The sequence below is a fragment of the Mustela erminea genome, chromosome 9 (genome assembly GCF_009829155.1).
Source record: "Mustela erminea isolate mMusErm1 chromosome 9, mMusErm1.Pri, whole genome shotgun sequence".
Classification (NCBI taxonomy): domain Eukaryota; kingdom Metazoa; phylum Chordata; class Mammalia; order Carnivora; family Mustelidae; genus Mustela; species Mustela erminea.
The window spans coordinates 72,544,350-72,568,378 of NC_045622.1; the positions used below are offsets into that span (position 1 = coordinate 72,544,350).

The 24,029-nt window shown below is 43.2% G+C and overlaps 1 long non-coding RNA gene across 2 annotated transcripts; it reads left to right on the plus strand.

The window, feature by feature from the left end:
• Window positions 1-70: 70 nt before the first annotated feature.
• On the plus strand, window positions 71-23,714 carry LOC116599416. 2 transcript variants are annotated; one of them, XR_004289358.1, is made up of 3 exons: window positions 71-454; window positions 19,379-21,061; window positions 22,091-23,714. It is a non-coding gene; the product is annotated as an uncharacterized LOC116599416 (long non-coding RNA). The 2 variants fall into 2 exon arrangements; XR_004289359.1 differs by having other exon boundaries at window positions 19,379-19,769; window positions 20,181-23,714.
• The last annotated feature ends 315 nt before the right edge of the window (window positions 23,715-24,029 follow it).

Below are 24,029 nucleotides of genomic sequence, written 5' to 3' on the forward strand. Positions count from 1 at the left end.
GGCGCAGACGGTACGGACCAGTCCTCAGTGTTGGATACACATTACTCATTCGGTCCTGGCACATGGTGTGTGCTCACCTCCTACACAGATGCATGCATGTCATGTATAGATGCGCAGACTAGTGCTTTTGTCTCATCTAGATAATAAGCTTCACGTAGTGGACGAATGAATTCTTTGCATACAGACCCAGTCTAGACAAAACTTGGCGCACTGATGAAACATACATATATTTTCCATATTAATTGGGAGTCCAGTCTCGGCTTCCTTTTAAGAGTATCTGGGCCCTGTAAAGTCGTCTCCTTCAGTAAACTACACTAATTAGACCCGGGGTGGGAATAAGCCTCGACTGGCTGGTAACTAATTGGACGATCTTTTCAGTGTGATGGAAATGTTCCCAAACTGGATCGTGGTGATGATTGTGCTGTAAATTTACTAAAACTCATTGTACACTTCGGTGAGTTTTGCAGCATGTAAATTATACCTAAGTAAAGTTGTTTTAAAGTATTAGGCAAAGCTCCTTGGTCTTACTCTTTACAACTACAGTTTTAATGCTGAGCTGCGGCCCTGACTGCATGTCTCTATTTAAGGCTGCCCCAAAACAGACCCAGATGAAGACTTAGATTGATGGAAGACCTGGAATTCACAACCTTCCTATTCCCTCCAAAGAGGCCAGCGTAACCTACAGCTCAGTTATGCTATACATTCTTTTCAGATACAGGCCCACCTACTTGAAGTAGTTCTCACTTGCAGGAGGCCAACTCTACAAATATTTCTCCATCACTATCACAGATTATGAAGAAGCTTGAGTGTAATGTACTGGAAAAGCTAGCAGATCTTAGGGGCCTCAACTGTAAAAAATCAAAACTAAGATTTTTTAAATTTCCTTCAAGTGATTCTATTCAGCAGGTAGGGTCATCTTTCAGTGTCTTCTGATTGTTCTTAGGATAAAGACAAAAATCTTAATCCTAACTGTAGTTTTAAGGACTGCCATGATTTGCCCTGGCCCACTTCTGTAACCTCATCAGCTCTACATTTCATTCCCTTATTTGTGCCAAGCTCTCTTCCACTCCAGGACCTTCCCCCTTTTTTCTTCTTTGCCTGCTCTGCTCCCTCTAAACTTTGCTGGGCCAGCTGTAACTCATCCTTCATCATGGCCTTTAGTGAGTGGTTATCTGGGTTTAAGCCCCACTTCTGTTGATTTCTAGGTATTGTTTGACTTTAGTCAGGGCTTGACTGTACATCAGTTTAATCTATAAAATGAAAATAATAGTGTTATTAAAAGATTACTGTAAAATAATTCAAGTAAGGTTACCATGGCTGTTACAGGCTGAGTTGTCTGCCCCCAAAATTCATATGAGGTCCTAATCCTCAGGACCTTCCAAGTGTGACCATATTTGGAGATAGGGTCTTTAAAAAGATAACTAAGTTAGAATGAGGCCATTAGAGTGGACCCTAATCCAATATGATGGGTGTCCTTATAAGACAAAGAAATATAGACGTAGACAGGGACAGAGGAAGATCTTGTGAAGACACAGGGAGAAGATGGCTATAAGTCAAGGAGAACGGCCCCAGAAGAAACCAACGCTGCTTACACCTTGCTGTTAGACCTCTTAACCTCGAAAATTGTGAGAAAATAGGTTTCTGTGGTACTTTGTTGTGGGAGCCCCAGCATTCTAATACACTGGCATATGCTGAGTATTCAATAAATGTCAGGTATTATTTCTCAAGGAAGTATTTCCTGAACTAGTTCAGGACCCCTTTAGTGAATTCTTCCAGCTCCCAGTGTTTTCCTTTATGGAATCTTGCACAGTTTGTAATTACATATTTGTGCTTTTTCTTTCTAACTTCTTGGTTATCTCATGCTAGATTGTAAGGTCTATGAGAACAGAGACCACGCCTATATTACCCATTATTATTGCCATCACCAGCACAGTTCCCTGCTCATATACATAACAATGTGATGCATATTTGAAATTTGTTAAGAGAGTAGATCTTAAAAGTTCTCATCACAAGAAAAAAAGTGTAACTATGGTGACATGTTAAACTAGACTTACTGTGGTCATAATTTCACATTATATACAAATACTGAATCATTTATGTTGTATACCTGAAACTAATGTTATATGTGAATTATACCTCAATAAACAAAGGAAAAAGACCTACCATCAAAAAAACCTCCAGATTTTGGGACCAAATTAATGAATCTTTAAATGAAAAGCCTTCAACATTCAATATCATAATAGCTAACATATACTGAGACCTGACTATATACCAAATGCCTGACACCTGGATATCATCTGATTTAATCACAAGTTCCTATAGTAAGGCACTTGTTACTATTTTATGAATGAAAGAAACTGGACTAATATTACATAATTAGCCAACGGGAAGCCAAGACTATCTGTGAGACATTAGCCATCATGCTAGCTCACCTCTGTATTTCAATTATTCCATTTGAACCGGTATAAATATATACACATAAGATCATAATCTAAAAGAGCTTAAATTAGGTAACTAATAAAATAGTTACTCAAAATCATCAACAACAACAGCCAGAGATGGGAGTGAAGTAAGGAATGAGAGGGAAGGTGCCATTTTCCTGTACCCAAATAAAAGGAAATGTATTGGTCGCCTGGGTAACTCAGTGGGTTAGGCCTCTGCCTTCGGCTTGGGTCGTGATCTCGGGGTCCTGGGATCAGGCCCCACATCGGGCTCTCTGCTTGGCGGGGAGTCTGCTTACCCCTCTCTCTCTGCCTGCCACTCTGCCTACTTGTGATCTCTCTCTCTGAAGGTGGATAAATAAAATCTTTGAAAAAAAAAAAAAAGAAAATGAATTATCATTGAATTCAGCAAATACTTCCTGAGGAACTACGGTGTGCCCAGCCCTACATACAATACAAAGAAAGGAAAGACCCAGCCCTTGCCTGGTTAGAGTATTCATTCTTACACGAACACAAGTAACAATGATGTATTATTCACTGCATTAGGGTACAAAGTACTGGGGATAGGGTTGACAGATTTAGCAGTAAAACAAGATGCCCAGTTGAATTTGAATTTCAGGTAAACAGTAAAATTCACTAGAAACAATTGTTTATCTGAAATTCAAATTTAACTGGGTGTCCTGTATTTTTCCCGGTAACTGGAGAAGTGATAGAATTCCAGTTGGAACAGAAGCAAAGACAAGAGAGGCAGGAAAGCACATAAAAGGATTCAGAGAACAAGTTGTGGATGTATTTAGAAGAAAAAAATGAGGAATAGGGATAGGAAATCAGGTCAGAAAAGTAGGTGAAGCCATATTGCGAAGGTCTTGAGAGCCAGGAGGAAAGGAGGAAGGGGAGCTAGTAAAAGACCAAGCAGAAAGGCAGGTAGAGAACCAAAGGAGGAGAATGCAATGTTCTAGGAAGCAACAGAGAAGACTTCCATTGAGAAAGGGACAAGCTAATAGGTCTACGCTTCATATGTCAAATCCCGTGAGGAGGTTCAGTAGGAACAGGACTGTGAAGGTAATGAGGTGGTACTTTTTTTACCCATCAGATTAACAAACTTCAAAAAGTTTGAAAATAAGCAGTGTTGGTGAGGATCAGGAGAAATAAGACACTCCAGTGGGAATATAGATTACCTTAACCTCGTGAAGGCAATTTGACAAACTAAAGAATTAATATAAGACACTTGAGACCCATGCTATTTGTTTTTTATTGCACACCAGGTGCTCTTCTAAGCAGTTTTTGTATATTATCCAGTTTTCATATATTATCCAGTTTTCACAGCAACCCTAAGACAAAGGTACTGTGACAGATAGGGAAACTGTAGCACAGAGTGGCTAAGTGCACCTAAGTAGGAAGTCCAGAGCTGGCACTTGGCTCTAGGCTCCATTCTATTGCGATATACTGAATCGCTTCTCGGCCTTTTGGCTAAGATCAAGTGTATTAGAATATACTGGCCTTCTCAGTCAAAAGTCTAAAATACAACTACTCTAAGACACAAAGTCCCTTTCTAGGAATATGTTCTAGCAGAATATTCACACATGGGGGCAAAGACAGTTGAACAGAGTTATTCACTGCAGCATGGTTTGAAAAACAACCTGAAGGTCCGACAGTAGGAGCCTAATTAAATATAAGTACAACCTTAGCCTGGAAAACTATGCAGCTCTTAGAAAGAATGAGGCTGATCTATATGTCTGCATGTTTCTGAGGGATACAGCTATCGGTCAATATCTATCAATCTCTGAGATACATAGGTGAAAAAAGCAAGATGTAGATCAACGTGTGCTGCTAAGGGGGTTAGTAATGAATATAGAGGTACACATACACCCATCTATGCTTGCACGTAGAACGATGATCTTCGCACAGATGGGTGCCGAGATGATCTAGAAAACAGCCATCTCTGGAAGAGAGAGCTCAGTCACATGTGGGAGGGAGGGAGGCTTACCTTCACCTTCTTCCCTTTGGTGCTGTTTGAGTGTTTTCTCCTGTGCCTGCCCTGCCTTTTCAAAACAAACCAAGTTTTTTTTAGGTTCGATTTATTTTATTTATTTATTTATTTATTTATTTATTTATTTTGTTTTTTAGGTTTTAAAAAAGGGATCACAGCAGCCAGTGACTATAAAGCACTCCCCACTTTATTATGTGCCCCCACATGCATGTTGTTTTTTTCATTTAAATTCAGTTAGCCAACATCTAGTACACCATTAGTTTCAGATGTAGTGTTTAACAAATTATCAGTTGTGTACAACCCCCAGTGCTCATCACCTCACGTTCTCTCCTTCATGCCCACCACCCAGTTTTACCCCAGGGGCACCCGCACCACAGTGCTCATACCAGCGGTGTCCACGGGTAGCCACACTCTGGAGAGCGCCGAGCTGTCCATTGACAGCTGAATGGATAAACAAGACCAGATATAGATATACAATGGAATATTACTCAGCCATCATAAAGGATGGATGCTTACCATTTGCACTGACGTGACTGGAACTGGAGGGGATTATGCTGAAGGAAATAAGTCAGTCAGAGAAAGACCATTATCATATGGTTTCACTCATATGTGTAATATAAGAAAGCACATGCATGTTTTTGTTTGTTTGTTTTTTTAATCCTCAGTCTTTGAGGAAAGACTTATTTATTCCTTTCTGGAGAGTTCTTTTACGGACATGAAATACCCTTTCAGAGATGCCCTTCTGGAACAGAGTCTGGACCAGCAGGGCTACTGCAGTGGCGCTTTTGTGATTCTTAGCGAGAGCCAGAGGCCTGGGCAGGGCAGGCCTGTGGGGTTAGCGGTCTCAGCACGTGGGCTCCCCCAGTAATGAAGTCACCCTAACCTGAAAGCCAGGCTTTTTTTTCCCTCTTTTTTTAAGATTTGAGAGTGTGGATGGGGGGGAGGGATAGAAGGAGAAGCAGACTTCCTGCCGACCATGGGACTGACATGGGACTCGATCCTAGGATCCTGAGATCATGACCTGAGCTGAAGGCAGATGCTTAACGACTGAGCCACCCAGGCAACCCAGCCAGGCTTTTATAAACAGTTGCAGCAATGTGACCAGGGGAGAACAGAGCAACTAGGGGTTAATGGGCAGGAGGAAGGATGGGTGGCCATGGTCTTTAAAGGCATTTGGTAAAGAAAAGGAGAGAAACAGGTAGTCATGAGGGTGGAGGGCAGGGGCTCTTAGGAGAAAGGCAAACTCAGAGAGATTGTGTGACCAGTTAATGATGGAATGAGCTGGGTCTTTGCCAATCTCAAGTCAAGGCTTTTATCTTAGCTCTGCCATGGGAAAACCGTGCCTCCTTAGGCAAATTATTTTTTTTTTCATTTTTTAAATGTAGGTATTGCATAGTATTTGAATACAAGTCTTGACGTTAAAAAAATTCATGTAATATGAATAACATAAAAGCCCCCATCAGCCCTACTCAGTTTCATTTCTCTTACGAAAGGTAAGTACTGTACCAGATTGCTGTGGGCTCTTCAGATGCTTTTCTCTCCCACGATTATGCCTAAGGTACAATATATATGTAATACACATACATAGGGTATAACATATGTAATATCTACATAGCAGTGCAAATCTATGATACTACGTTTGGAAGCACAATTTGGCTTATGGAACTGAGATCATTCTATGTATGTGTATTTATGTACATATGTATGTGCAATTTTTTTAAGTTTAAATTATGTCTTGGAGCTATTTTCAGATAAGTACATATAGATGTACTGTTTTTTATAGCTGCTGCGTCATATTCCATAGTACACAGTTAGCACAGCTTATTTAAACACACTACTGTTAGTGAATTGTAAAGCTTCTTATACATTTTTACCAACACGAACAATACTGCAATAAATATCCTTGTACATGCTTTCATGTGCAAATATTCCTCGTGTTTTTCTATGTGTTAGATATTTAGGTACCTAGAAATTGGGTTGCTGGGATACAGAGTATGTATGCACAATTAAAATTTTGATGGCTACTACCTAACTGTCCTCCAAAATGTGCATACTCACTTAGATTTCCATCAACAGTATATTGGAGCACCCTTTTCTCTGTATAGCAGCTCTGGACACTACCAAACTTAAGTTTTTGCCAATTTGATGAGTGAAAAATAACTCGTTTTATTTTTCCTATCCTCAGTCACTAGCCAGGATCTTTTCATATGCTAATTGATAATTTGTTGTTCTTTTTCTTCTTCTGGAAATTGTTCACATCTGCAATGGATATTTCAATTATTTCACGGGCATCTGTCCCTTTCCCTCTGCCATTGTATAGCAGGAATTCCATCTGGGTAGGATAGACCCTGTTCCCAGCTCTAGAGAGTGCCATAATCTAACCAGTATAATCTCACCCCCATTTTCCATGTGATTAAGGTAAAAGCTCTGTGGATCTAGGCCTAAATCAATCAAGCGGGAACATATATCCCTCAAGTAGAATAGACACAATGCCTAGGGCTCAGTCTTTTTAAGACTTAAGAAAGTTCCTTAATTTTTGAATCAAAAGAAAAAAAAAGAACTTTTAGGTTAAAGAGGATGCTTTCTTATATGTTATGAATTGAATTGTGTTGCCTCCTCTCCCCCAAATTCATATGCTGAAATCCTAATCCCCACTGCAATAGAGTGTGACAGTATTTGAAGATAGGACTTTTAGGGAGGTAAGTAAGGTTAAATGGGGTCATAAGACTGAGACCCCGATTCCACAGGTATCCCAAGGGATACCCAAAAGTACTCTCTCCCCACGTCCACACAGAAGAACGGCCATGTGAGGACCCAGCAAGGAGGTGGCTACGTGAAAGCCAGGAAGAGAGGTCTTACCAGATGCTTAATCTAACAGCACCTCCATCCATAAACCCCTTTTCCTTTGCTTCCCTTTGCTATGCAGAAGCTTTTCATTTTGACATAGCCCAACTTTTTACTTTCGCTTTTGTTGCCTTTTGGTGTCAAATACAAAAAATCATTGCCAAGACCAATACCAAGGAACTTACCCCTGATTTTTCTTCTAGGAGTTTTACGGTTTCAGGTTTTATGTTCCAAGTCTTCAATGCATTTTGAGTTAATTATGGTGTGTGGTGCAAGGTAGCAGTCTAGTTTCAGTCTTTTACATGTGGTGGTCCAGTCTTCACAGCACTGTTTATTGAAGAGACTGTCCTTTCTGCGTTTGTATATTGTTAGTTCCTTTGCTGAAAACTGATTGAGTATATATATATATATATATATATATATATATATATATATGCTTTGAGGCCCTTACCATACTATTTTGATTACTACAGCTTTGTAATATTGTTTGAAATCGGCAAAGAGTGGGGGAGGTGAGGAGGTCTTACCAGACACTAACTCTGACAGCACTTCTTGATCTCAAGAACTGTCAGAAAATAAATTTCTGTTGTTTAAGCCACCCAGTTTGCAGTATTTTGTTATGGCAGCCTAAAATGACTAATACAATACATAGTAGTCATTACTCATTTTTACCACTAGTACAGTCTTATAATAAAAAATAATTTTAAGAAAATTTTATGGAGGAAGGGGTTCATGAACGCAGAAGTGTTTAGGGCCCACAGAAGGCAGGCCCACAATTATCCCTGCAGTCAGATCCTGGCATTTTCCTGGTGCAGGCCTTTCGAGTCGTGGCAGGGAAAGAAGACAGCTCAGGGTGGTTAGGTGTGCTAATATAAGGCCTGGCCCGGCTGAAGCCACCTTGCTGTTACAAGGGAAGCTGACGTTCAGGAGAGAGCAGGATAAAGGTCACTGAAAATGCAATCTGAGCTCTGGGCCCTCATGCCTAAAAAACTGAAGAAAAAAAATTTGGAGGGACACCTGTGTGGCTCAGTCCGTTAAGCGTCAACTCTTGGTTTCAGCTCAGTCATGATCTCATGGGTGGTGAGACTGAGCCCCGAATCAGGCTCTCCCCAACCCTCAGCTCAGAGGGGGAGTCGGCTTGGGATTCTCTCCCTCTGCCCCTCCTCTCCTCTCTCTCTCTCTCAAATAAATAAATACATTTTATTTATTTATTTGAGAGAAAAGCAGAGTGAGAGAAAAAGAAATTGAGCACAAGCTGGGGGGCAGGGAAAGGGGAGAGGGTGAAGCCGACTCTTCACTGAGCAGGGAGCCTGATGCGGGTTGGATCCCAGGAGTCTGGGACCATGACCTGAGCCAAAAGTAAACGTTTAACTGACTGAGCCATCCAGATGCCCCAACACTTTTTTTTTTAAAAGATTTTATTTAATTATTTGAGAGAGAGAGAGAGCGAGCGCACAAGCCAGGGGGAGGGGCAGAGGGAAAAGCAGGATCCCAGCTGAGCAGGGAGCCCCATGCGATGTAAAGCTCGATCCCAGACCCCTGGGATCATGACCTGAGCTGAAGACAGATATTGAACCGACTGAGCCACCCAGGCGCCCCTATAAAACTTATTTGTAATAAAAGTAGCCCTTTATCCACGTTGTGGTGGCAATCCCCCCTCGATTCTTCTGGATGCCTCCATGTGTGTCTCTTTTTTTTTTTTTTTTTTTTTTTAAGATTTTATTTGTTGGCTCAGTTGGTTAAGCAGCTGCCTTTGGCTCAGGTCATGATCCCAGCGTCCTAGGATCGAGTCCCGCATCGGGCTCCTTGCTCGGCAGGGAGCCTGCTTCTCCCTCTGCCTCTGCCTGCCATTCTGTCTGCCTGTGCTCGCTCTCTCTCCCTCTGATAAATAAATAAAATATTAAAAAAAAAAGATTTTATTTGTTTATTTGACAGAGATTACAAGTAGGCAGAGAGGCAGGCGGGAGGCAGGAGGTGTGTGTTGTGGGGGGAAACGGACTCCCTGCTGAGCAGAGAGCCGGAAGCCCTGACTCAATCCTAGGATCCTGAGATCATGACCTGAGCTGAAGGCAGAGGCTTAACCCACTGAGCCACCCAGGCACCCCCATATGTATCTTAATATCTTTATAACTGCTCTAGATTTCATGTGTCTTACTATCTTTATAATTGCTATGGATTTTTTTTATTCTAATAACAAATGACAAATGTAAACTGACAAATGCAAAGTGCCTAATAAATGGTAGCTTTGATGTTAGAAATCATCAAGGCAACCCAGTGAGGAGAATATTCTTACTGTTCTTATTCTCCCAGTGAGGAAACAGGAGCAGCAGAGAGGCTGCTCCTTTCACGAGATTTCACACCTTGTTAGTGGCTGGAGCCAGGATGCAAATCCGGGGCCACGATCTTAACCACAATGATTTATGTAACTACCTGCAATCATAATTTTGAAAACTGCTGGTCGGAATGTAGCACAGTAGGACTTGCTGAGGATAAACAAGTTAGGGCGTGGTGACCACGGGCACCCAGATTCAGCCGAAGGCCTTGGAAAAGGGTTGCCTGATAAATTTCCCAACACCTAGTTAAATTTGGGTTTCAGAGAAATCACGCTTAATTTTTTTTGTATTAACATATAATGTATTATTAGCCCCAGGGGTTATGTGAATCGTGAATCTGTGAATGTGATCTGTGAATCGCCAGGTTTACACACTTCACAGCACTCACCATAGCACATACCTTCTATCACGCATAATTTTTAGTGTAAGTATGTACCAACCAAAAAGTTATGTGTCATATGTATGAAATTCATATTTAGCTAGAGGTCCTGCGTTTTTTATTTGCTAAACGAGAATCCCAGAAACTAAGGGCGTGATTCCAGCAGCGTTTAGGCCCCGGGAAGGAGCAGGCAGTTAGAGCATCTGTGAGGGCCTGTGGTAAAGCCAACCCCTACCACTAGGCGGCAGTAGAGGACAGGGTGGGGCAGGAGCAGTGGCTGGTGGTGGGTGGAGCGCAGGCCTAGGAAAGGGCCTTGGGAACGCTGTGCAGCTCCAATCAAACCACAAAAGAAGTAATAGCTCACAGGAAAAGAACAGCTCATGCATGGCTGATAAACGTGAAAAGAGGCTCAATCCCATTCATAATTAAATGAATAAACCTAAAATAAAATGAGATCTTTTCCACCTCTCCAGTTGGCAAAAATAAAAATGTCAGTAAAAGGGTTAATAACACTCAGTGTCGTGAAAGTGTGAGGAACCCGGTGCTGTCATCGCTGGATTAATATCAAAACTAAAAATGCATGCTGCTGTGAGCCAATGACTGAACTTTTAGGGATTTATTAAGCAGATGTGCTCATGTGAAGATACTCAATGTCGTACTAACCAAAACCAAAACAAATGGCCCAAATCCTCAACCAAAGGGAACTAACAAGCAGTAACAGGTCCAGGTAACGGAATACTGGGCAGCTGTTTAAAGAATGCCGTAGATTTGCTTGTGTATAAATTTGCTGGTGAATGGCGTATCCGTGTTGATGAGGAAAGGGTTCTGCGATATTCTGCCGGGTGAGTAAAGCAAGATGCAGACCACTGTATGTAGTTTTTTCCAATCTGTTTGTAATGGAGAGAGGAGGGGTGAGACCTACTTATAAATTCATTGCACATGTTTGAGACACTATCCAAAAAACCATCCACAATGGTTCTCCTTGAGGAGGGCGGGTGGGGGTCCAGGATGGGAAGGAAAGTTACTGTGCACTGTGCAGGTTTTACTTTTCATCATCATCATTAATTTTTTTTTAAGATTTTATTTATTTATTTGACAGAGAGATCACAAGTAGGCAGAGAGGCAGGCAGAGAGAGAGAGGAGGAAGCAGGCTCCCTGCTGAGCAGAGAGCCCGATACGGGGCTCGATCCCAGGACCCTGAGATTATGACCTGAGCTGAAGGCAGAGGCTTTAACCCACTGAGCCACCCAGGCACCCCATATCATCATCATTATTAACCACAAGTAGGTACTACCTAGAAATTTAAAATAAAGAAGAACTTTGAAAAAACAAAGACTGACAAAGTCAGACTAAGAAGTAGAAGGAAAAGGGTCCAAAACGTAAGATGGGGAAAGAAATGGGTCTAGCCCCTAAGGCTGGAGTGAATCAAATGATCAAGGCAGTAGTAAGCTGCCTGGAAAAAGCCTTTGGTTTTCAGGAGGCCTGGCCTGACCTCCTTTCGTGTGAGCTGGGGGAAATGCTCAGGACTCGGGAAGCTGCTGCGGGTGGATCCCACCCACTGGCTCCTTCTTGGGCAGCTGGAGGCTAAAAGCACATCCATATGAACTGAAGGTAAGCAAGGCCAGCACGGAGCGGGACCTGAAACCTGTCTTCACTTGGGTACTTTACTTCAATGAACACAGTCTTGCGCATCATTTTTTCAATTTCACGAAGAGCTTGTGGTCAGCTTAGCCACTTAGGCTAGAAGGTTAACAGTAGCCAGGAAAGAAAGGCAGAGGAGCCCGAAGTAAGGGCTGTGCTAAGGGAGGGAAACAAAGAGAAGTTTAGAATTTAGAAGCTAGAAGTTTAGAAGTTCAGAAGCTAGAATTTAGGATAAGAACAGTGGTTCTCAAAGTGTGTACTCCAGGCAGGGCCCCAGAACATTGGAAAACATGGACTCCACCTCCTTCCACATTCGTGATTAAGAAGTAAAAAGATATGGAAATCCAGCAAAGCTCTGAATATTTCCACTCTGATGACTTTGATCTTTTAAAATACCAAACATAAAATTCTTTTCTGATATTTCTGCTTCCCTTATTTGTTGACACTCTGAACCTGTGCTTAAGTCTCTTTACTGGAGAATTCATGACTGTCTCCAGTCTACCAGTATCAAAATTACCTGGCTTTTCTTTCTTTTTTTTTTTTTTTTTTTTAAGATTTTATTTGTTTATTTAACAGAGAGAGACAGCAAGAGAGGGAACACAAACGGGGGGGAGGGAGGGGCAGATGCAGACTCTCCACCGAGCAGGGAGCCCGGTGCGGGGCTCAATCCCAGCACCCCAGGATCATGACCTGAGCCGAAGGCAGACGTTTAATGACTGAGCCACTCAGGCATCCCCAATTACCTAGCTTTTCGGTGGCTACCAAATGGGAAACTCTAGAAGTGGGTCCAGGAAACAGAATTTTAGCCAGATGAAGAAATAATAGTAATAATAAATTTAAGTAGCCAGTGTCCACTTTGGCTCCCACGACTTTTACCTCCTGATATTCACACCCTGTACAGTTTCCTCCTACATTGCCTGGGAGCAGCATATGGCGGATGTGAAGCAGCTGTGTCACTTCAGAGATTAGGTTATAAATGATTTAGGCTTCCATCTGTACTGTCCGCTTTTCCTCTTTTTCTTGGATCTGTCGCTCTGGGGAAGCAAACTTCTATGTTGTGAGCAGCTCTATGGAGAGGCCCACATGGCCAGGCTTGGAAGCCTCTGTCCAGCTAAGAACAGAAGATTGCCAGCAACTGGGTGAAAGGTTGGAAGCAGATTCTCCTACTCCAATTGAGTCTTGTGATGACTGCTGTCCCAGGTGACCAGTTGACATGTTGTCTAGGACCTCAGGAGATACCCTGACCTAGACTTATCTCTGCAAAAGCCACTTCTGGATTCCTGATCTCTAGAAACTGTGAGATAATGAATGTCTATTTTTTTAAGCTGCTAAGTTTAGGAATAACTAAGCAGAAACCGATAACTAATAGAAGTACCATTTGTTGAAAGCTTACTGTGTATCATGTTCCCTTCTAAGTGTTCAACAGGAACCCTGTAGATTTGTTATTCCACAAGAATTTCTCAGTATATTTGTGAGATGGGAATTATCCACCCCATTTGTAAGGGAAGAAACTAAAGTTCAATACAAGTGTTAGAAACCATTATTGTGCATATAAAGCTTAAAAGAGATTATCCAAAATGTTGAGTGAAAATATTACCAACCAGTTATTTAACCATAAGGTATTTTTTTTTATTAGACCCATGCTTTGGTATAATTATCAGAAAATATAATTTTATATTTCTTCCAAAAAATGCACTCCCAAGTGTATTCAGAGGAGCTGAATTAGGTGACCATTAAGCATAATGTTTTCCACCTAAATTTTGGAGAATTTCTGCCAAATCCAGCATTTTAAAATTTAGGCACAATTAACACAAAGGCAGCCTTTCTGATAATTGATTGGTTTTAAAGTAGATCCCCCCCCCCCCTTTTTTGGTCAGTTTACTTATTTGTGTCAATAAAAATCAAGCCATCAGCACAAATGACAAAAGGGAAAGATAAGGGTTAAGAGAATTTAAATGACTTACAAGCATTCTCAAAGTGGTTAGTTGACTTGCTAAGCCCGGACTGGAGCCTTGGCCTCTGGACACCTAGACTGGGGCCATTCCTATAGCGTGGCGTTTTCTCTCTCTACTTTGTGAGATCCTGTACGGTTCCCATACAGTCCAGTCATACCTGCAAGGTGCAGCTGGCTTGCAGGTTCTGAACGCACCTTGGATGTCAGGGTAGAGTGTATCAGCTGTGCCCTGTGACTTTGGGAGTCACGCAGGGAGGAGAGAGCGGAAGCTCTGGCTTAAGGAGCTGAATGTTATCTAATCCCCTTCCCCCAGCTTCCTCCTCCAACTGTGCTTATTTCTGCTGTTCCGGGAAGCAGTGGGAGAGCAAGTATGGATTTTTAGAACCATCTAGACCTGATATCAAATGCTGGCTCTGCCAGTTACTTGCTGTGTGGTCTTAGCCTAGCAACTTGGCCTCTCTGTACCCGAGCTCCTTATTTTCATTCATTCATTCATTCATTCATTCATTCGTTCGTTCGTTTGTTCACATGTTTATTTAAAAATATTTATTGAGAGCTTACTAGGCATAGAATTACCTGGTGAACAAAACAAAGTCCCTTATCTCCAAGAGCTTTCATTCTAGCAGATGTGGAGGGTTGTTGGGGAGACAGACAATAAACAGGAAAACTAATACATAATGATACATGGGGATGGCAGTAGGTGTTGTGAAGACAATGAAATAGGGTAAAGTGATAGAGTGAAGAGAGGTGCCACTTCTCCGCAAAAGGAAATGTAATTCCTACTTCACAGGGTTGATCTAAAGATTTCATAAAATGTGACGTATGGCTAGACATTGTTCCAAGTAGTACAGATACATTAACTCATGTAAATCACCTCATTTTACAGATAAGCTGAGGCACATGTAGGTTGTACTACTTGCCTAAGGTCAGGTAGTTAACAGAGGGTAGAATTGGAACATGAACTCTAACATTCTGACCTCAGAGACTATGTTTTTAATTGATTTGCTTAATGTTAGTGGCTCTCTCGGCCTTTCATAACTTGATTTATGGAAGGTGGAAGAACCCAGAGTGGGGCACATTCAATTTTGTTGGAGGTGGAGGTACGCAGATAGAGGCCAGGTGGGACTAGGGCAGCTTGTGAAGTGAAAGCAAAGGCATCTGGAAGGTGAGTAACCATGTAACCTGGTGAAGCAACTAGGTGATAAGGAAGGTGACAGTTGAGGCTAATGGGAATAATGAAATACTGGGAGGATGAGGGAGGGTGTCTTCATTCAGCTTAGGTTGCTATAACAAAATACCAGAGGCTGGGTCACTTTAACAATAGACATGTCTTTCCTCACAGTTCTGAAGGCTAGAAAGTCCGAGATCAGGGCGCCAGCATGGTCAGGTTCTGGTAGGTACCCTCCTCCTGGCTTGCAGACTTGTCTTCTAGGTGCGTCCTCAATGTGGCAGAGAGAGAGTGAGCAAACTCTCCGGTGTCTTTTCTTATGAGGGCACTAATCCCATTCTGAGAGCCTTACCCTTGTGACCTCACTCACCCTAATTACCTCCCAAAGGCCCCGTAACCAAAGACCATCACACTGGGGGTTAGGGCTTCACTCTATGAATTTGGAGAGGGACATGATTCGGCCCATGGCAGAGGGTATGGTTGGGACCTATGGCACCTACTGTCAGAATCCAAATCCACAAAGATTTCATGGGCAGGAATCTAACAGAGATCAAATGTAATGGGAAAAATTGCCAATCCCTGAATTTGATCCAAAAAATGGCAACGTCAGGGGATAGAAGAAAATATTTTGGATTTCGCTAACTATAAGCTCAGCCCAAGTGGTTGGGAAAATGCGGTCACCAAAAGAACTGACACTTCTCCTCTGGTCAGATGCAGTCATTCTTGGGACAGCGTTATACTGGTTATGAAATGATGACCAGAAACAGGCATGGGCTCACCTCTTATGGGGCTTCTAATCCAATCGGGGGAAGATAATCAAATCCACTGAGTTACACACACGATTATAAATTGAGATGTTGGCTAGCAAAGAGCAAATTGATACAGGCACCAAAAGGGCAAATATCAAAGGCAGCGGTTTGGTGCTTCCAACAAACAAGCTGAGTCACCTTTATTAATAAAGTTACATAATCAACCCCAGGAAGTCATAGGGAGACAGTTTTCACAAGTATGTGGGTGACTTCAATGTCTTATGATAAACCCAGTTTACAACTTAAGTAAACAACCCAATTTCACAACACAAACATCGTAACAAAAGTAGTTTCCTGTATGGTCTCAAGGTTATTTGTCAGCAACCCTTCAAGTATTAAAACCAACCTGTCTTGTTATAAGGAAGTCATTTGATAGTCAACAAACTTAAAATTTTATAATGACAGGATATAAATAGAGATTTAATGAAATTTTATGGTAACCTAGATGTATATTCTCTATTTATTACCCAAGATGCAAGGCCAGCTGATACTTCTTCTCCAAGCACTGCGTCAACAGTCTTATTCAAGATTCTTCAATAATTGGGGAACTAAGGCTTGTGACCTCTGGCTTCAGATATAACTTCTGGCCAAGTCCAATTAAAGAATTTGAGGCATGGTTAATAATGACCTGTTTCTTTATAGGTGCAGTAGGCCAAGTCCCTTAGTCTCTCTGAGCCTCAAGTTCCCCATCTGCAAGATGAAACAATAATAGGGCCAATATCATAAAGGTATTGTGAGAATTAAAAAAAAATACAGGTATAGCATCCAGCCTGGCATACAGCAAACACTGGAAAACATTTGTTGTTATTAATCCCAAAAGTGGAGCTTCCAGGACATTCATTGAAACAGAAATGTGATCTTTATGTCATGCTTCAGTAAAGAATTTACATGTTTATTTACCAGATGAATTAATGTTCTTTATAGCTCTCACAAAAGCAGAAATTCTTTTTGGCAATCTATCTGGAGAGCAATTTGTGAACCATAAATACAGTAATTCCCTTTGGTCTAATCATCCTACTTCCAAAAATGTTTCCTAAAAAAATAATCAAAAAGACGTAGGCAGAGATTATACAGAATATGTTCATTGCAGCATTATTGATAATAGCAAAACAATGTACATATTCAACAATTTGGGAAAATTAAATAAACTGTGGTGAATTTAGATTTTAAAACTTGAAACATGCGTGGAAAGCAACTGGAAGGAAATATACCAAAACGTTCAACTGTAATTCTCTCCAGACTGTGGCATGCTAGGCAATTCTTATTCTATAGTTTATACTTGTTCATATTTTCCAAATTTTTTGTAATGAGTACATGTTACTTTCACAAGAAAACAGGTTCTTTTTAATAGCCTCATAGACAAAATCTTTCCCCTAAGCTCTGTAAAACACCACACTGGGATGGCAGAATCCTGAAGTGGGAAAGAACTGGAGAAAAATCATCTCTCTACCCTCTACTGTTCCCAGCTTCCTCCGGGACGACTGCAACAGCTTCCTAATTGTTCTCCTTGTCCCCAGTACTGACTGTGCCATCCCATTTCGCATACTGGTTGCTGTCAAATGAAACTTATATGGTGGAAATCTGCTGGTTTGCTCCAGCTGCAAATCTTCCTGGTTCCCCATGGACTTCGTCACCAATTTTTTTTCTTAAATCTCTTCCATATATATATATATATATATATATATACACACACACACATATATATACACACACACAAATATACATATATGTGTGTGTGTATATATAAATATTGTATATTTAATTTAAATTCAACTAACATATAATGCATTATTTGTTTCTGTGATTCATCAGTCTTATTTAACACCCAGTGCTCATAACAACACATACCCTCCCCAATGCCCATCACAGCGTTACCCCTGTCCTCCAGCAACCCTCAGTGTGTTTCCTTTGAGTAAGAGTCTCTTATGGTTTGTCTCCCTCTCTGGTTTCATCTTGTTTCATTTGGTCATCAGTCTGAAATTCCTTAGACCACCACAAGCCAGTGTCCAAAGCACATGTCCTACCACTCTCCCTGGCACCCTTTGCTCCAGCCATACCTGTGCACACCCCCACTCACCATACCTATGCACACTATGCCTATATGTCTTTGGACATGTCCACACTGCTCTGCCTGGGAAACCTGGCCTGCTCTTCAAGCTGTCTGATGCCCCCCACCCCAGTCCTGGTTACCCTTTGGCTACCCTTTCTTTGGTGTCCCTTTTCATCACAAGTCCCCATGGTTACTTACTGATTTGTATGCTTGTGTCCAACACAAACGTTGTCAAACTTCAGTATGCATACGAATCCTTTGGGGAGAGCTTGTTAAAACACAGATCTCAGAGCGACTGAGGCAGAACTCCTGGGTGAAGTTCCATTACCTGTGTGTTTAATCAGCTTCCCAAGGGACTCTGAGGCACTCCCAGGTCTATGAAGGTTGAGAAGTCCCACCCATCTTCAGAAGAGACCGTGCCTAAGTGATTCCAGGCAGACAAATGCCCACTCGGAAAGTAAGCATTCTATACGGAGCACTGATTTCAGCATCAGCGTGTTACGTGACTTCTGCAGTTTTCTCATGAACCTCCCACCCAAAACTCTCTGAGGGAATTACTTATTTCCGCAAAGGAAACTGACACTCAGAAAGATTCAGACGAGTGCCTGGGAGAAAGTGGTGGAGATGGGACTCTAACCAGGAACTGCTGGCCTCTGTGAGAGCCAGTGCTCTCTGGGTGCCCCATTCTTTATAGGGCACCATGCCTGCTGCTGGCCTAGAAGAAGGGGGAAAAAAATCAAGGTCATACAACCCTTGACACTAGGTTGAAATCTATTTACAGGATTGGCCTCAATTCTGAGACTGCTTTCCATTTTAGGGTTAAAATGTTTTTTCCTTTACTAAGTGAGAGAGATGGTAGTTGATTGTTTTCCCTTTTTTAGTCTTTACGTGGCAAAATAAAAAATTGGTGGGGCACCTGGGTGGCTCAGTTGGTTAAACGACTGCCTTCAGCTCAGGTCATGATCCCAGGGTGCGTGTGGAGAGTGGGGTGGGGGGTCCCCGTTCAGCGGGGTGTCTACTTCTCCCCCTCCCATTGCCTTTCCCCCTGCTTGTGTTCTCTCTCTCTCTTAAAAAAAAAATGCAACCCCTGTTCACTGTTCTTTTTTCTTAAATTAGACTTGTTCTGGAAATCTTAAAATGTGGTCCTGCTGATTTAAATGAGTGGGAACATCTAGGGTTTTGTTTTTTTTTCCCCTCAAAAACCGTCCTCTTGCTCAAACCCCAGATAATTCTCCTTTCTTGTTTCTACTTCCTCATATTAATATCCCAACACTGAGGAAGAACAACTCAAAAGCACAACCCAAAGAGTTTAGGGTTGGATGGAAAGGGAAGATGGAGTGGGACTGAGGTTAGCAAGACAGCTGAACTTGAGTAACCCCCACAGGAGGGTTGACAAAACACTTGGACTTCACAGAGCTAGGGACTCTAGAAGCTTGGGCATTAGAGCTCATCTAATCCCACATACCCCATTGAAATCAGGGATCCCTCCTGGGGGATCTCTGGTATTGAGCCCTATTAGGAGACCCTTTGTTTTATATCTTTACAGTCAGAGAAATCTATGTAGGTCCAATGGCCTCATGATGCCCTTGTCAAAAGACAAAGGAAAGGAAAGAGCCAGGTGTATCTGGCTCCAAGCCCAGAAGTCAACCAAAGAGCCCAGAATGTCCTTAGTGACACTGACCCACATACTATCTCAAAAGAGCATTAAAATTTAGAACTGAGTGTCTGGAAAGAGGAGTCCTGCTAAAATCTCTGTCTTTTTCCTAAAGGTTCCAGGAGCAGACCCTGTATCATAGGCTACATCAGGTACTCCAGAACTCACCTGCAAGGCCCACGTGGGCTCCAGCATGACAGAGGCATTCTGGAATGGATGTCTTCAGAGGATGAGTGATACTCAGATTTCAGAACCTAGGCTGACTCCTGTAAGCAGAGAGGCACCTGTAGGAATGTCCTGTCCTGGGATGGGGGCGTTGAACCTCACAACAGACCATGAGCTGATGGAGCACACAGTCGGGAATGGAGAAGGGTCATTGTCCTCTGTCTTCAAAGTCTGACCCTACCACAATGGGGAAGCAGAACCACCATCTGTCATCTGTTCTAGGGAGGAGGCAACCAAACACAGAGACCGCAGATCATCTGTGGAAGCGTATACTTCTCTGGGTGAGTGTGCTTTCCTTGTGAGTGTGCTTGGCCCTGGGTATATTTGGGTTTAGCAAGATATATCTATTTGTCTGTGTGTTTGCTTCCTCTCTGGTTCTCCTTTTTTATCCCTCCCTCTTCAATATCATATCCCCCAGGGTTTGGTCTGGCCCCTTTTCTCTGTTCCCTCAAGACCTTTCTCTGGTTAATTTCATTCACATAGCTTTCAATATGGCTACGAATTCCAAATCTATATCCCTGTGTTCACCTTGGTCCTGAGCACCAGATTTGTATCCAAACGCCTTGATTTGTTTGACATACATCCAGCTTGCGCCTAAGAACTCACCAACTCCCCCACATTATTATCAGAATATCTGAACTTGCCACACCCTCTTGAACACCTCTTCATTAATGTCTGATTTTCTTCCCCAGATTTACAGGTGGGGCAGCGGTGAGATGGGATGTGGCAGGGTTGCTCTGAGAGTTGGTTAAAAGTGTTCTGAGAGCCCAGAACAAACATGGAGAAATTAACAGAGATCCAGCAACAGGTCAGGAATAAGGTAAGCAATTGTCTATAGCCATACCACAGTGAACACACCCGATCTCCTCTGATCTCTCAAGAATAAGGTAAAAAATTTAAAGCTGGATTACCATGCCAAGTGGAGCAAACCAGATGAGAACAAAGCATCTGGTGGCAAAACCATGGGGGTCAGAGATGGAGGAAATACTGGGTTAGATGAAGCCCCACAGGAGAAAGAGGCCCAGAATGATGGTCGGTCACTATTTCTACGTATTATCCATGTATCTGGCACGTGAGATCTGGGGACAATCAGAGAAGCTATGGAACAGAAAACACCTAGCTTACTGTCATCCATCGATCGAGACCAAACTCCTCAGCCAGAACATTCAGATCCATTCTGACCTGGATCATGCTTATTTCTACAGGGTCACTCTTCACTTTGCAGCTCACGCCGCTACTACAGGCATTTCCCTGAATTCAGCGTGTCTTTTGTGCTCCTATGTGCACATGCAATTCCCCCTGCCTAGAACATGACTGCCATTTCCATTTCCATTTCCTCAGTAAGGACCAACTCACTCCTATGGAGTTAGCCCCAGCTTCCTTAGCATCTCCAGGCACAATGAATGATTCTGACATCTTTCTGATGTCACCCGAAACATGCTTTTTTACCTCAGTTCTTTCAGTTGCTGTACTACATGATAATGGTGTACTTGCCTGCCTTAACTGAGCTCTGTGTCCCATGAGGACAGAGCCTGTATCTTACTGCAGTGTTTAAACCCCCACATCTAATATGGTAGGTAGCACATAGTTGGTGCTCAGTAAACAGTTGCTGGGTGGTTGGATGGATGGATGGACTCACATTCTTACCAGGGAGACAGACGGACAAGTAAAGAAAACAATTACAAAGCTGTGAGGAAAAGGCCGTGCTAACAGGTCATTTCGGGTACACAGAGGAAGGAATGCCTGACTTCAGGCAGCCCTACCCCCCTTTCTGCTCCCTGCAATATGCAATTCAACGTAAAAACGCTAAACAGTAAAATAAAATTTTTGAAACAAACAGGAAATCTTCTCCCTAGACATGAAATGTCATAAGCGCTTTCTTTTTGGGAAGGGGAGAACACCTCTGCTTTGTGGGTGCTTTTACCCTCAAGAATATGACAGAAGAGAAGGTCATGGCTCTTGGTAGAGACGTGGGCAGGTTAAGGAAACCAGCCAGGACTGAAGGGGTACCCACCAAAAGACAAGCGACAGCAGGAGGAAGTTGCCCTGCCTAGGCCTGGGCCACAGAAGAGCCCAGCCACTGCCAGAACTTGAGCTCAGCCCAGCGAGCTGGTGGTGGTGGTGGGGGGGGGGGGATCCCCAATCACACCCTCCTTCCACCTTCAGATCTGCCTCTGTCTCTTGTTAACCAAACTCCATCAGGAGCCAGAGGGCAAGTGAGCCCAGGTGACACAATCATAGAGGTCAGCCTCTGGGGCAGGGGAGAGAAGGGCTGAGAACGGAACTGGGTAGTGAGAGGACAGAGAATAACCAGCACTGTGGGGGGAAATGCCTCTGCTTTGCAGGTGACCTATGTCTGTGATCATTTCCTGCTGAGGATGCAAACATTGATTGAGGCCCCACAGATGACAAGTCTACATCTCGGGCTTTCTCTATTTGGATATTTGTGTAGCCAAGCTTATTAAAATCTGTGCCCCTTAATTAGTAGGTCTGGGATGGGGCGAGGGTATCTAGCTTTTTAAAAAGCTTCCCAAGAAATTCTGATAGGCCTTGCTTGTTGAGAACCACTTTTATAGCCCCATCCTTTCACTTTTGTCAACAGGGAAACTAACCTCTAGGGAAGGGAAGAAGGCCCTGACTTGTTCTCGCCCTGAGAATTATTCCTTAGGTGACATTAAAGGGTTTGGCTGGAAAACAGATTCTCCATTTCTCCATTTTTTGATGAGGAAACCCAGGCTCCAAAGATGGAGTGACGTGCCCAGTTAATAGAGCTAGTAAGTCCCAGAGAAGGAGGGACTAGCACCAAGTACAGTAGTTCTAACTTTCAATCCAGGCTTTTTTTCTAGGCAGGACACTGTAGGAAGGGGTGTATACGTGCTGGGGGCACCAAGCCCTCTAGGTAGCAATTATAGTCTCCCATTCTGGTAAGGTAGGTCTCCCCACTGCCCCTGGCTGGGAAGAGAGTGGAGCAGGCAGAGTTCCCTGCCCCCTGGGGCCCTACGCAGAAGGGGCCTGAAGGTGATGGGAGAAGGCTGTGTGTGACCCCCAATCCCAAGTCTTGATTCTCACTCTAGTGCCCCTGCCTCTGAATCTCTGCTTGTCAATTCTATCATGAAAGAGGGCTGCTCCCCACTCCACTTGGGTGTTAGGTCAGCACAGGCTTTGGGAAAGCTGGGCTGGTCCCAAAAGAAAAAGAAAGGGGCCCATTATGGGAGGGGCTCACAGAAGGCAAGCTGTAGGCTTCTCTTGGCCCAGCACCAGGTTCGGGTGCAGCAACAGTGTCAGTCCAGGATGTTTAAAACTCCTTGTTGGCTGCTAATTGAGGCCAGTTAGGGCTGGTTATCCCCTCCAACCCCAATTCCCAAAGCCTGGCACGTGGCGCCTTCCCTCCTCCTACAGAAAGACCGCAGGCCATCCTTTGAGAAGTATCTGAAATCTCTGTCTCCAGGATGCTTCCAGGATGACATCAGCATCCCACTCCTTCCCTGTCCTACACAACATGATGGCCTGGGAGAAAGCTTAGAGATTATGCATTTATCTTATATATGAGGAAATCAAGCTGAGAGAGGGCAGCTGATTCACCCAGTCGCCCAACATGGACCTGGCAAATTGGAACAGAGATCCCTGTTCACTTAACTACTTACCATGGAATTCCCACGGTTCTGATGAAGCCCAGTCGCAAATGTGTCTGTAATGTGTCGCAAATTAGTCTCTGTTATCTTGACACTCAAGCTTCTTAAGCCGGATTTTGGCAAAGCTAGTTCCCACTCGTGTGGGTCCTTAAGTATGCTCAGGTCTGCCTGAGGTCCTCAGGTCTGTCATTCCTGGTGTGTTCTTGTGTTACAGTTGTGTCTGAGCTATGAGAGGCATGTACCTAAGAGCAATTAAGTATTTGTGGTCTGGAGGTGTGCCTGTCTCTGCCTCTCTTTATGTTGAAGGACGTGTGTCCACCTGCCACTGGTGGTTTTAGGTCTACATATTTGTTTGATGCCTAAGGGTAATTGTGATTCTGTATATGTTTGTATATACGTGAGGACAATGGGTCTATGGGCTGCTCTGGACTTATTGAGGTGTCTCTTTTCATGTTGAAGGTGCTATGTACGCTGACCACTGTGTCCATTTGCATGTGTGTTTGTACACAATGAAGGCTGTGGGTCTAATTGTAACTATGTCTGTGTGTGGGGCGTGTGGCTGGCTCAGTCGGTTAAGCGGCTGCCTTGGGCTTGGGGTTGTGATCCCAGGGTCCTGGAATCGAACCCTACATCGGGCTCCTTGCTCAGCAGGAGTCTGCTTCCCCCTCTCCCACTCCCCCTGCTTCTGTGTGCGCTCCCTCTCTCTCTCAAATAAATAAAATCTTAAAAACAAACAAACCCCATGTCCGAGTAAACCGCGTGTTTAAAAGCTGAAGGGAATCAGCTTTTTATCCCCGGGTTACATCGTGGGCCCACGACAGGAATGTGTTTGACTCTCAGCCAACCTCGGTCTTCACTGGGGGTGGGGAGTGGGGGGTGGGGGGGGTGGGGGCGGTGTCACAGTCAGAT